Genomic DNA, 14,606 nt, shown 5'->3' with positions numbered 1-14,606 from the left:
GGGCTCTCTCCGAACAAAACTGTGCGTCAAGACGGTGTGACAGCGGACCCCAACCCGCAGGCAGTGAAATGATGGGAGAGGCATCCCCTCTCTATAGCGTCGACCGCCACCCCACCCCGCCGCTCAAGCTTCTTGCTCCTCCACGATAGTCGCTTTCACCTCGAAGGACCCCAACCTACGGGCCGGCGGTTCTTGATCTAAGACCTCCGTTTGAAAGTGAAGCAATAATTCAGCAGCGCCGGCGTTCCTGCCCTCCTTTCGCTGGCGCGAGCGGCCGCCACAATTTCTGCTCTCGTCATTTCCGCTTCCGCTGTCCGCCGCAATCCTTTCCGCGAGTAGCGCGACCGCGAAAATGATGGAGAAGTAGCCCTCCCCCCGACGTGGAGACCGCCGGCGTCTTCCTGCGGCCACGTCCGCTGCTGCCGCCGCCGCTGCTGCCCTTCCTGGTCTGACGCAGCCTGGAGGCCCGACGCCGGCGTGCCGATCAAACATAAAGACGCGGGACCGAGAGCACCCGCGCTCCCTCTCTCTCCCCAGCATCGCCGAGCGGCAGCTCGCCACGCTTCACGTGGTGCCGACTTCGCTAGACATTCATAACGCCCCTCTATAGCACCGCTCGGCACCCGTGGAATTTCTTGTGCTGTTGCTTCTTCTACGGCGGCATTTCGGTTTCCTTCTTTCTGTTTACTTGCTTTTTTCATCTCCTCCCTTTTCCTGCGTTCCTTCCCCCCCCCCTTACTTTCTTCTCCTACCAACAAATTCCGCTTTCTTTTGTTGCTCCTATCTGCAATGCTTGTTCTCTTTCAGACTGCTGCACCCTGTGTCCTCCCATACCCTCACCTTGCCATTCGCTTTCCCTCGGTTCTGCTTCTATAAACTCCCTCGCCCGCCACCCCTCAATCTCACTCCCCCTATGGCCGGCAGCGTCGGAACTTGGGGATGGTTTCCTTTCTTTTCACGCTGAGGCTTCGCTTTTTTTTTTCTCTCTCTCTTTGGCGGGATTTCTCCTTGCGGGATAGTGTGCGGACGCGCAGGGTCATTTATCTGCGGCGGGAGGTGGCGTGAGTGAAGGCCGCGAAAGAATAAAAGTGCTGCATGCGCGAGGCTCTCCTCTGTCTTCTCCGCGCGTGATTTTTTTCTTTTTTTGCTTAGAGCAAATCGACCGTCTTATGAGTGTGCAGGTGGACTGTTCGTCCTCTCGTCAGCCCCGAGGCTTTTGCTGATTACCGAGCAAACTTAGATTAAGGAGAGAACAGCTGCTGACAGATTGTTCCTTCCACTAACTTCGCTTTCATTGTATGTACAGCACTTGGAAGGCATGTCAAACATCGTGTGTGTGTAGGTGGGTAAGTGCGGGTGGAAGCTTTCACGCGCACTATATTGTAATGGCTTTCTTTTCTACATAAGACTAATTCTCCCACCCACCCTGGTAGCTCATTGACAAATTGACAATGGCTTTGCGCTGCAGAGTTCGAGTTTTCGGGTTGACTACCTGCTGTGGCGGCCGCATTTCCAGGTTGCCGAAATGCAAAGGTTGTCGCGTACTTTGACTTCACGTTAAAGAGCCCCTGGTGATCAAAATTAATCCAGAGTCCCTTATTACGGCGTGCCTCACAAAAATATCGGGGTGTTGGCAGGGAGACCCTATAATTACTATTTATTTTTTATGAGATGTATACATTCCTTATTTCGCCCACGAAAGTCAGCGTTATCTTTGCCATGGGAATATGCAGGCTAACCTTCTGCTCAGCCATGACTTCTATCTTTCAAGATGTGTTCTTCTATAAAACTTCAGAATCGTTTGAATATTAAGTAGGAATTTTTGGCGGTAAGACGGTAAGAATTGTTTCCTTCGCCATCCACTTTCAGTTCCAAGTTGTCACTACAAGACGCTGCATCCGAACAGAACTCTTAGGCTTATGCGACCATGCCATAAGCTGTTATCAGATTGTGTTCATCACATGAGATAACGTTGTTCTTCATAAATTTAGAGGACCAAGTGAATATATATATATATATATATATATATATATATATATATATATATATATATATATATATATATATATATATATATATATATATATATATATACACACCTAGCGAGCTTGTTAAAATCCACGCCGAGTGACAAAGGGAAAGCCCCAAATGACAGCCGCCGCTAACTTTTTACCAACTTCCGCAAACATCACCACTTGATAAACGCTGAAACTCTAGTATCGCACACATGCGTCGCTGCTGCAAGTTTGTTTTTCCTCACAGGTACGTTTACGTACTGAACGAACATTATATACGGAACAGGTCGCCCGTTTCCACTACAACACGCTGAGTTCACCGCAGAGTTCACTTCGTACCCGACATCGGAGGACACTGCGAATTTTTTTTTTCCCCCGAAAGGGCTCAGATTGCTTTCGTTCGTACGTAAACGTCACTCCATAAGCACTTCAGTTAATGAACCGCGTTTTGTTGTAGCAGTCATTTGATTACAATACCGTACAATCAGTGGTTTTCAAGTCCATTATTCCACCCCGCGCGTTTTTAATATCGCGGGGGAACCGCGGAAGTTCGTGGGCATTCGCGTCCGCGATATCAAGTTATAAGCTAGCAAGTCACGTTGCGACGAGCAGCGTGAATAAATATGCATCGGGTGTCACACGCGCTAACGAGCGCCGCTTTGTAGTCGGATAACGGCCGGTGCGCTGTGTCCTCCTGTCCACCTCGCGTGTAAACACGCGGACCTGCATGCGAGCCGTAGACTGCGTGGTATACACGCTCGTGTAGGCGGGGGCGCTGCCCGCAAACGAGCCATCATTTGCATTCCCTCTCTCCCGCGCTTTCCTTCCTCCACGCGCGAAAAAAAAAAAAAAAGTTTAGCCTCGCCCAGGGTGAGCGCAGGACCGGCGGGTGAACGTGAAATCAAATATTACAGAGTTTTAGACTCCCCGTATGCGTATGCGGTTCACGTAATACTGGATTACTACAGACGTTTGCGTGAGCTGTCGGGTCGATGGCGTCATCTTGCGGCGGCGAGTTCAGCCATAGCGGGCAAATCGTTATTATTTGGTCAGGCGTGTTCTAGTTAGCTACTGGCGTTAAGAGTCGTGAGCGAGTTAATTGTTAACATGCAGTATATACCTTTCTTTCTTTCTTTTTGCCCTTCGAAGAAAACACCCACGGAGCAAAATAATTTCTAACGCTTAGTGGTTGTAAAAAGCGTCACACGATGTAGCTACCGACGTTGCCACTGCTGTCCACGTCTGGCTTCCGTAACCCCGTGTTCCGTAAAGAGCAATGCGTTTGAGGACAAGCTAAATGACTGCTTGAAATAATGCCCACATTTAGCAAGCCTGGAAGCGTGTTAGCGTTAAAGGAACACCGAGCTTGCAGGGGAGGTATATACAGTAGCAACAATGCTAGCAATGGCATCTGGTGGCTAAGAGAATAACGAGAGAGTACGCAAAGCTATAGTACTAGTAGTTTATGGCATGCTCTAGTTAACTGCCAGTGTAAAGCGTTGTTAGTGGCAGAATCCTTTACGTGCGTTACCTCTATGGCTTTCCTTCGACGATATTTATGACAGACCACGGTCAAGGGCGCGCACCAGCAAGGAAAGCGAGAGGTGTAGACAAAACGAGCGCTTACCCACAATTCCACTGAGTTGAAAGAACGCGCTCGTGTTGCCTACATCTCTGTCTGTCCTTGTGTTTGCGAGCGCTTGACCGTGGTCTGCTGTGTGCTGTGCAAAACCAACTCACCCCAAAAGTAGATGGCCTTGACAATTATGACTGCACAAACATTTATCCAACGCATTGCAGTCAAACAAACTTTCACAAGATGTCGCAGCCAGCTTTGCTACTGTCCACGGCTCCAGTTCGGGGACAAGCTGAAACTCTCCATTAGAGGCACCGTTCGGCTTTGAATGCCCAAAAATCTGCCAAGTCTTGCATGAAACAAGGTAGTGCAGGGCTAGGTGGGGCGGCTGATCAGGGTTCAGTATTGAGTTCCGATCGCTTTAGCTTGCTAAGTAGGTACGCCAAAACCTGCGTACAAAAAACATTTAGCGTTATTTAGGGATTCAATCCCTCTCCACCTTTGCTCTCTTTCTTTCTCCACATATATATATATATATATATATATATATATATACAGCGCGTCCCATGTAAATTTAGCCAGAATTAAAAAATATGCGAATGCCACCTACCTGAGCAGCACCAAGGTAATCTTATTTGCCGTCGCTTGGAGATACACAAATAATTTATTTCATTTCAACTAATAATGCAGGTAACTAGATTTAGTTACTTAATCAACTTCTAAAATATAATTACGGTTACATAAGTTGCAGTTGCCGGCAAGCGTGAGAAACAGTCAGGGTTCTTTGAATGATATCGAGTTCCACTCTCAATGTCGAAGCTTAAGCCTCCTGCAAATTCTATGACAAAAGCAACGAGCGCTGCGAACGTGTCGCCGTTGCGGACAAGTTCCTATAGTTGAGGCGGAAACGCGTTGCCGCTAATAACGTGAGCTTCAAACGACTAATTACAACAAAAAAGTCGTTAATGACCTTTTTATTTATTATTGCCTCGGGGCAGTTGTCCGAATGGGCAATTTAGAGGCCCAGTAACATTCTCATGCGCACCTATTTCTTAAAAAATGAAAGATCTTGAAGATCGCGCCTAATTCGATATATTCATCATAAAATTCTAGAGCTGAATCGTATAGCAATATCGAGTTGATCGCGTCCTGCAGCACGTCAAGCGGCAACGCCGCCCCGTAAAGAATTGCGGGGACGAACTTTGAACGTTAGTATGCCACACGCAAATCCGGGCCCGGTACATTTCATTTATTATACATAGCCGCACATGCTTTGCCAAGCAAAACGTGTAGCATCGGTAGCAACGTTCGGCTTCCAACTACCCCGAGTCACGGGGCATTTCGGTATGACGTGAAAGCAGGGCTACCTTTCATGCCCTCCCGTGCACTCGGTTTTCATATTGTGTGGTGATTTACCCTTGTAATAATTCGATGGCAAGTATCTCCAATCAGGTGCGACTTTCATGATATTTAAAAACGAGTGAGAGTGCAATAACGGTAACGCACTCCCTTAGCAGAGCAGGACTGGCCACCCTGGTGCAGTACTTGGTCACAACCTCCTATATGAACACAACAAGCAATAAAATGCGACTGCCCGCAATTTCGCCGTTTAAACAACTGCCCCTAAGGCACTAATAAAGAAGTTACTAGTTAATTTCTGTTAATTATTCCCCTAAACATATATATATATATATATATATATATATATATATATATATATATATATATATATATATATATATATATATATATGGGAACACAGCAGATTGTTTCAGGCAGTGGCAAGGCAACCCCGATGTTGCCTTCTTTGTTCGTAGGATTTGCATATTCTCTAAATATGGTACGGGGCTCCAGCTTGCCGTTCAAGAAATGAATTCCATAAAATGTCATGCGTTAGGTCGTTATTTCCGAAGCAGGACATTTGCTCGTTAGCCATTTTATTTGTTATGTAGTAGCTGCGGCTGCCTTGTTCGACTGGAGAAACACACGTAGCGGCGGCTGCATCTTTTCTTTCTTTGCTGTTTGTCTAAGCGATATAATCAGGAGACGCGACTCATCTCTGTCATCGACGAAAGTAGTCTGATTTTAAGAGCCACTTGTGCGACAGCGAAAAACACGAAAGTAAAATAAAATAAAATAAAAGCGAAGGAAGGAAAGTCGTGCTATAGTTGCAAGCCATATAAATGTTCTTGTGACACCTACTTTCCAAAGGCTGCCAAATGATTGCTAGTAGCATGCCCCAAGTTTGCAAATGCTTATCTCGTATGCAAATACGACAGCCGCTGAACGAAAGCAGATAGGTCGAGTACGACAGCCTGGAATAAATGCTGATAGATCGAGATAAACATAGCAAAGGACGCACGCCATGTCGCGCAGTCCGGTTGTTCCTTTTCTGTAAAGCTTGCTGTCTAGTACACGGGTATACCGCGGGTTCCATTTTCGAGGCTTCTGTTTTTTCATGGCACGAACAACTGCCGGAACTGCGCGCTATCCCGACTGGGCGCGCCGGTAGGCCTCGCAGGATAAATCGATTCGGCAGTTTTCTACGTCTCGTTGCGTGCTGTGCCAGCAATCTTGATGGACGTCTCCGTACGCGCTGTACCGTTAGGACAACTGTGGTAACAACCGCCTTGTGTGTGTGTTCTTTTTTTTTGTCTCACTGCTTCTTCTTATACGACGAAAACAGGGTGGTCTAAAGAGGACACCGCAAACGACAGTTGAGTCCAAGAAAAGCAATAAAGAAAAGTGTAGACTATTGCCCTTCTGAAGAACTTTGAACAAGGAGTAGAAGTAGTCGAAGAAAGCACGCGAGGACGAAAGCAAAGTATCAGAAGCTAGCAAACGAAAGGTGAATCTGCTGGGATAGAATTTTTGTTCTGGCCGAGGTAAGGTCGGTGTTTCGTGTAGAAGGAAAAAAAAAAGTAGTGCGTGCAACAAACTACCGATTGCGGTCGACACATCCTCAACTGTGTTGTTTTCTCAACCCTCGCTTTAGGTGAGCATACGGGCAGATCAGCTAACCCGATTTCTGTGTTTCTCTCGAATGATGGCTGTGAAAGTCGTTCTTAACAAGCATGGGTCCTTCCAGTGTACGTATCACTTACGCCTTCTCAGAGCGAGACGTATATCCCGCATGGTAATACGCTGCGTATAGTGTGGTGACTACCGCAGTAGTTTGATAATTTCCCGTCCGACAAAAGCTACAGAAATTTGAGCATTGTCTACTAAAGCGTAAGCATGGTTTGGTTCGGCTGTGACGTGGTTTTTGCTTAGTTTTGCTTATTTGCTTGCTTATGCGCGCTTACCCTTGGCCTTTCCGGTGGCAAAGAATGCTTAGGCTTTAGTTGGCAATTGTCGGATTTTCTCACCGCATCCGGCCCCTTCAATGCAACCATAACAAGTGAACTGGAACGCCGGGCACGATAATGCCTCCAAGGAGGAGAGCGGCCGAAAGCACTACTACTACTACTGTGGCAGCACTACTGCCACAGCAGTAGCATGTTAGGCGTTGCGTCAGCGGAGACTGCATTGCCGCGATGCCATGTCACACTCGATGTCGCTCTCGCAAGGCTGTGCTATGTGCGCGTTCCTTGCGTAGGGCAAGCTTTCGCCTGCATTGTGGCTGCTCCTGGTTAAGGCCCAGTGAAAACGCTCCAAGCGTCTCAACACGCTCTCTCGCCCGCGAGGTGTTCATTATACTCGAAGGACGCTCAGCAGCACTGAATTGAACATTGGGCCAGTGCGAAATCTCAAGTTGGCCTACACCCAAATTTCAGTCGGCCCACCCCCAAATTTAACTTGCTCCACCCTGCAGATTTCATATTGGCCTAACCCCAAATTTACATGTCCCACCCGGAAATTTCAAGTTGGCCCACGCCCAAATTTCACGTTGGGCCACCCCTAAATTTAAGTTAATCCACTCCCAAGTTTAAGTTCGACCAATCTCAAATTTCAAATTGGCCCACCACCTAATTTCAGTTGGTCCACTCCCAGATTTCTGCTTGGCCCACTCCCGAATTTCAGTTCGCCCACATTTGAACTTCATGTTGGCCCATCGCCAAATTTATGCTGGCCCACTTGACATTTCAAGTTGCTCTACCAGCAAGTGTTAAAATGGCCTACCCCAAATTTCATTTGGCCCACCTCAAATTTCAGTTGGACAACCTTCAAATTTCCAAGTTGGCAAACCCCCAAATTTCATTTGCCCCACCCCTACTGTAAGCTTCCCTATGCATTTTCTCAGGAGCCATATGTATACTATTATCTCTTTGGCTATTCTCGTTTTTCCCCTTACGTTGTATCTTGTCGCGTAAAAGCTACCGATGATCTACATATACCCTATCATAATGATTAAATATTTTTGCAAATTACGCATTTTCTTGCAAACATGAGGCATTACACTTTTCGCGTGACAGGGCTGGGGTGCTCGCCAAAAAATGCTTGCACAATAATTCAGTACATGTGCAGCCATGGCCCATCCTTCGGCACCCAACGATGTGATCTACGAGCTAGTCCCATCCGCTTCGATAGCATACCATTCTGGGAAGGGAAGATCCCCGCACCATTTTCTAAGTCCTGTTGCCTGCGTAGGTCCACAAAATCCTTGTTGCGCCTTTTGAGGCTTACTGGACTGTACTAACGCTTGGGACTTTCGGCGAACATAACCTCAATGAGCGTACTCGCACTGACTGCCTCTGTCATTTCAAAGCGAAGCTTTCTTTGTGAATCCCCTTGCGCCTTTTTTTGCTGAACGTGGCTGCTGCCTGCTGCTGGTGCTGCTGCTGTTCATGTGTTCTCAACCAATAGCTCACACTCGGCTGCGGGACGGCGGCGCCATCTAGAAGCGATGGTTCACACTACTCCCCCGAAGCATTGGAAGGTAGACGGGGAAGCCGGCCTCTGCATGGCGGCTCATTGGCCGCTGATTGAGGGGGTGAGAGGGGCCGCAATATGGGGAGCCGCGATGAGACGAGAGAAGGGGCACCGGAGGAGATGGCTCCACCTTACGCATGCGTTGCACTGCATGGAAACCGCGCGGACGGTCGCATCTGCGCCTCAAAGGGGAGGTCGGGTATTTCAAACAAATGGCGCAGAAAGCCATCAAACCATCAACCCCTATAATGCTGGTTGCGTTCAAAGGTGCATTACATTGTTCAGGGCATCCTTGAACCAAATGAGGAGGTGCGCATGAACACTGCATCGCAAGCTTTGCCGTGTACAGATTCCAACATCTTTCCTTTTCCTTATCTAGCTCGCCCGTTCCCCAATTACCAGGTAGCGAACGGTGCACGGCGTTCCTTAACCTGTCGGCTTTTTTTTCCTGTTTTGTCTCCCTCTCTCCGTTATCAGTGCCTACGGACTAGAAACGCTGATAGCACCTTGATGTGGCACGCGAACAACTCCGAATGCGCCAGCAGACAGGCGCAACGACAATTAATCTGACATGACATTATTAATTTTCTTCGTAATCAGGTCCGCGCTAGAGGGTAGGTTTAAGCACGCAGGAAACAAGAAAGAGGTGACACGTGCTGCGTCAAGCGTGTGTCGTCTGTTCGACGCGACGCCAGCGATTATCTCGCCGTTCAGCAATAGCAGTACCGCATCCTTCCGCACCGTCAGCCCAGAGAAGGGACACTCTATCAATTGCCGCCTAATCTAGAGAAACAGCATCACTTCGTCGTGCGCGGGACAACAGGCTTAGTAGGACAGGCGCGTCGCAACTGAAGCCAGAGAGCCAGCGAACAAAACGGTACAACAGCTCCCTATTAAGGGTCGCCCTAACAAGAGCGAGTACTCGTCAGGAACGACTCACGAGCGAGCTATCTTTCTCTTGTTCCTTACTCTGTCTCACAGTATACTTCTTGAGGCAGTGCGGCACGCTCCGAGCCGGCGTAACGTCTGCGAAGCCTGCGCCCGGTCAGGAAGACAAGTCCCTTGATCGATCTCAGAAGCGTGGTGGTTAATTACCGTCCTGCGGCGAACCAAAACAATGTTCCCCCGGTCTCCATGGTTGACCCACGTCGGCTCCCCGGTAGGAGAGACTTAGGGTTCGGTCCTAGCTGGCGAAAGCCTATACGTCTTCTCCTAAATAGGAAAGAACCCAGGCAGAGATCCGCAGCTGCTTTTCGGCTTTGTTGTTTGCCCCCAGAGCCTTCCTCACTCGAGGCTTACCCGTTCTCTCACGGCATTTACCGGGTTGGGCTGAGAGATCCGGCAAAAAAAAACAAAACAGAAATATGGGACGAACGAGAGACAACGCGAAAGCCGGAGACACGCACCTTCACATGACCGCGCTCTACGCTGGTCGGCTTGTGGCGAACGGATAGAAGGGGCGCACCGTTAATTCCTGACGGTGTTGGCATTCCAACCGGGTCCCTTCATTACTTAGGCGTCCCCGGTGCCCAGAGTTCTGGAATTTGTCTTATTGCTGCCCGAGCAGATCGGAGAAGAGTTGCGGCAAGATCCTTCGGGCCGGTCTTGTCGTCGTCTCCGACCGCGGCACGCTCTTGGCGTGCGGAACGTCGCCTAAGTGCATTTCTCCCTTTTTTTTTTCTCCGCCTTTTGTTCTCGTTCTCTTTTGTGTTCGTGACACGTTCCTTATTTCTGGTGGGTCTGACCGTACCGCTCGCTCTCCTAGGAGAGCGGTCAATATTAATTTCTGGCGGCGGCGTTATGACCCGTTTTGCGCACCCGTCAGAGGCTTGTGTGCGGTGGTGTGTTGTGTAGGCAAGTTCTGTTTTTCTTCAACGAGATAAGTGCTGCCCTAAATATGAGCTAGGCGAGGTGGGACTCCCTGCAGGATTGGAGCAAGTTCGATTGCCCATGTTTCGGGTAACCTTGCGCAATACCCCTCACTAACAATAGGAGAGAGTTACGCTGAAACGCAAAGAAACAAAAAAAAAATGAGAAAGAACGCTCATGCGCTTGGCTTCTGACGTTAGTGTGAGGGGAAAGCAACAAGTCGGTGCAGGAGTCAGTGAATAAGCGTCAGTTACTGCTAATGATTTTGCTTGTTTTGATGCGTTGCACTGTTGCGGCGAATCAGCTAGCTGTGATTCTAACCAGTTCACTTAAATTAAATTGCTCACACACAGTTTATATGCTATATACTTATATGCGTCAGCGCCCCTGACTATCAAGTGAAGTTTGTATTGTATACGCCCGAATAACCTCTTGTCAGTCCTTTGTTACTTTCTTTCTGAACCTCCTCCATTGAGGGTAGCTTAATAGCAGCGACCTGCTTAACCTAGTATCTTGATTTTCAATTTAATCTCTATATTCGTGATGCCTATACCATTCTATGCTTAGGAACGACCTTACGCATCGCAAAGATACACATGCGACATGACACTAAGTAACTTGAGAAGCTTTAACGCAACCAGCATTGAAACTGTAATGATGCGTGAAAAACTTTAGACGTCACCAGTACTGCAATGCGTAGATGAGTTTTTATTAGTTTCTGTTATACCAATAGATGACCGTCCAATTATTAGAATTACGTAATCGGGGCCAACTTTGTCATCTGCAAATACAAATAAAAATGATTCATTTCTTTGAGGGTAAGAGTTATGTTACTCATCTTGCAACCGACGCCGGACGGCAATTTACACACAGGTGTGCTTCTGTCATGAACCAGTGAAGATCGCTGTTTAGGATTAGGATTTCCCTATGACATGTACTACGCGATCTCGGCATCCGCAGAAATACAAATATTAATCACAAATCTGAACAACGTCTGCAGAATTTACACCAACGATTAGTGTTAGGCGATTGGTTAGCTTCCATCGATAGACAATGAACGAGTTCAAAAAGAACTCACTCGCACACTGTGTTTAAGTTGTGATTTTTATGGAAAGTAACAAAGTATCGAAGTCTGGGAAACCAGCGGATAACTAAGCCAAGGAAAGCATAAAGAAAATTGACGATTTTCTCTTGAATTATTTGTGACCGAGTGTCAAACTGTCGCTACAACATATTCATTAAAAAGGAAAGGGGAGATGAAACTGAAAGAAAATACATGGTATGCCCACTGCTGGGAGTCGAACCCACAACTTCTACACGATGATGGCTGTACTTTACCAATAGACCTGTGGGGATGACTGTCTATATTATGTTGATTATTTGTGGTCATCTATAAATGACGTTGTACTGGGTTAGATAATCAGCGCATCTCAGGATCTTGACAGGATGATTTCATAGTTTTCTCTCTTTGATGACACAATTTTGTAAAGAAAGCAACTTTCCCAAGGGCAGAATTCAATCAATGTATCTGAAGTAGAACTGCAATTGAGCAGTTACATGAGGGACATTGTTAGAAATGGAAAGTGCAGAAGCTCATAATGCTGCAACGATGTATTTGAATGCAGAAGCACCTGCTCATCTTCGCTTATGTTGCGGTCTGATAGTTATTGCTTGGCTCCGCAAGACAATGTGCTTGCCCGTGCAGATGTATTTGCTAATGTATGGCCTCAGGCACACTCAAGCTACAGTTTTGTAGCTTTTAGTTGGCCGTGCTTTCCCACTTTGTTGTACAGTATAAATCAATACATTTTTCAAAAAAAAGAATTATGGTCTTCTCATCAAAATTCCTTGAGCGCATGCGCGCGTTTCTACCCCTTCGCAATTTTCCAGATATTTTTGCAGAGCAAGCGCACATTGCTCACCGGAAACAACGTGAAAGGGTGAAAGCGCATACAATGCTCAAAATCGCAAATGGCGCACCAGGATTTAAAAAAGGAAACCCAAGCCTCAGGACAAGAGGAAATTCCCTTCCTGTTACGACCGAATGAAAGAATCGCCCCAGTGGAAAACAGTTACCACACGAAATTTCGTACAGTCGCTTAGGCTTCGCGAAGCTTCGCATTTCTGAAATATTCATCTCCGGATATTTTCTGGTGCTTCTTTTGGCTTCCCAATCCGCCCATTCGCATTGTACGCGCCAGCTCACCGTTTGCGGCCCCATATCCCGTTGCCATCTTTCTTCTCGTCTTTGAAAGCCAGTGCCTTAAAGAGGAGTTGAAAAGGAAGCAAAAAGGAGGAAAATAAAAAAAAATTCAGAAACGATTCCCTTCATGTGCTCCAACCGGAAAGTGCGCCCGGAAACATGGGCACACAGAAACGGACGTTTCACTCCCTCTCCCCCTCCTTCCCGAAAAAAAAATAAATAAAATGGCACTCGCATTTAAAAGAAAATGCAATACAGAAGTACTACGATGCAGTGTTCCTTGTATAAAGCTTGCACAATGTAGCAAAATGACAACTATGCAGCGTCGTCGTGTGCCAAGATAATTTCTGCAGTCAAAATTTTATGACATGAATCTGCGCGTTCGGATAGCGCGCAGGCAATTCTACGCTCTTTGTTAGAAGCCGCGTATTCAGTGCGAGACTACCCTAGGTTTTGTGGAAACTGAAAACTGCGCGTTTTGTCATACATGTGACATTGCTCTGAATACTACGGCAGATCATTTGGCAAGAGCGCCGAGCATTGAGGCTTTAGCGCAACGTCCAACAAGAGTGAGAAATTCAGTGGGTATTTAGGCGTTAAATGAAAGAAAAACGCGTCAGCATTACGTCGAATCTCTTTTGAGCTCCCGCATCCATGATTTAAACCGCTTTCATTGCATTTCGAAGTGCTGCTGAGAAGCTCGCTCGACACATGTCCTGGCACTTCCAGAAGCGTAGTGCAACGGATGGGGGTTGGTATGAGACCACCGTCAGCTGCACAAACATATACATGTATATGCAGGGTCTCCCACGTAAATTTAGCCAAACTTTAAGAATATGCAACTGCGACGTAGTTAAAAAGAACAAAGGCAATGTTGCTGGCCGTCGCTTGGAGATACCCAAATTGTATTTTTCATTCTACCTAATTACATAATTAGTCCTACTTAATCATTAAACTTCTCTAATGTTATAATTAGATGAAGAGTGTCAATGAGAAAATTGTAGAGCGACATGAAAAACTCCCGATACAACTTTCTGCTGATGAATACGTATTACATAAGTGTTCTTTACGAGCGTGAAAGAAGCTCGCAAATCCGCGCAAAATTGACGCGCGACTGGGTGCTCGAGGCACTTTGCGTGTACTTGCGGGCTGCTTTCACGTTCGGAAAAACTCTATTATGTGGCACGTATTGAGCATCAGAAAGCTTTACCGGGAGTTTTTCTCATTGACACTTTTCACCAAATTATAATATTTGATAGGTTTACTAATTAATTAGGACTAATATGTAATTCGGTAGTATGAAAAAAAAACAATTTGAGTATCTCCAAGTGACAGCAAACAACCTTACCTTGGTTCTGACCAGCTACGTGGCATTCGCCTATTTCTAAAAAATCTGGCTAATGTTAGCTGGGACATCCTGTATTTACCGGGTGTTTCAGCTAACACTCTCGAGATTTTTAAAAAGCCTGCCTATGGCAGACAGCACAATTCCAGTTCGTGAGCTGGTCTACTCGAAGAGGCGGACATTGTTAGCAAAAAAGAATTGAAATACATAACCGACTAATTACTCGTCGACAATCGACTAATCTTAAAGTAGTTACCGTATGGCCAATATTGCAATTTACAAATTCTAGCCGTGCAGTTCCCAAGGCGGATTGACTTGGAACGAATTCTCAGGGTGACACCACTTTCGCGACATTAATTCCCGTACTTTGCGGACAAATGCATTGGCATTTAAGATACTTCCTAAAAAAGAAATAAAAGAAAGGCGTTTTATGCATTGAAGCACAAAAGTTCTACAACGTCCTCATTCGCCCGAGATTTGGGACTAGAGTGCAGTCGAGCAATGAGATGTGGAAGTACACATAATTATTTAGATAAGTTCTATGTAAACGTACAATATAGATTAAGTTACCTCAAATGATCGAAGCTCGCCGCACCTTCGCTCGTAGAAAAAAGATTAAGTAAAGCAACTTACCCTCCTCGATTTCCGCGGGATTTATTGATATAATTCGTTCTCCTAGAGCTTTCCGATGCTCCTCGCTGTCAAATAGTCTGTCCCGTGCTGGCC

General features: G+C 46.6%; 1 protein-coding gene across 1 annotated transcript in view; it reads right to left on the bottom strand.

Moving 5' to 3' along the window:
• The window catches only part of LOC142583159 (uncharacterized), a 132,956-nt gene that overhangs the window by 99,179 nt on the left and 19,171 nt on the right, over positions 1-14,606 (bottom strand). The window lies entirely within an intron of this gene.

Source organism: Dermacentor variabilis, chromosome 5, assembly GCF_050947875.1.
Source record: "Dermacentor variabilis isolate Ectoservices chromosome 5, ASM5094787v1, whole genome shotgun sequence".
NCBI lineage: Eukaryota > Metazoa > Arthropoda > Arachnida > Ixodida > Ixodidae > Dermacentor > Dermacentor variabilis.
Note: the sequence above shows the minus strand (reverse complement) of the source record. Positions and strands in the feature narration are given on the sequence as shown.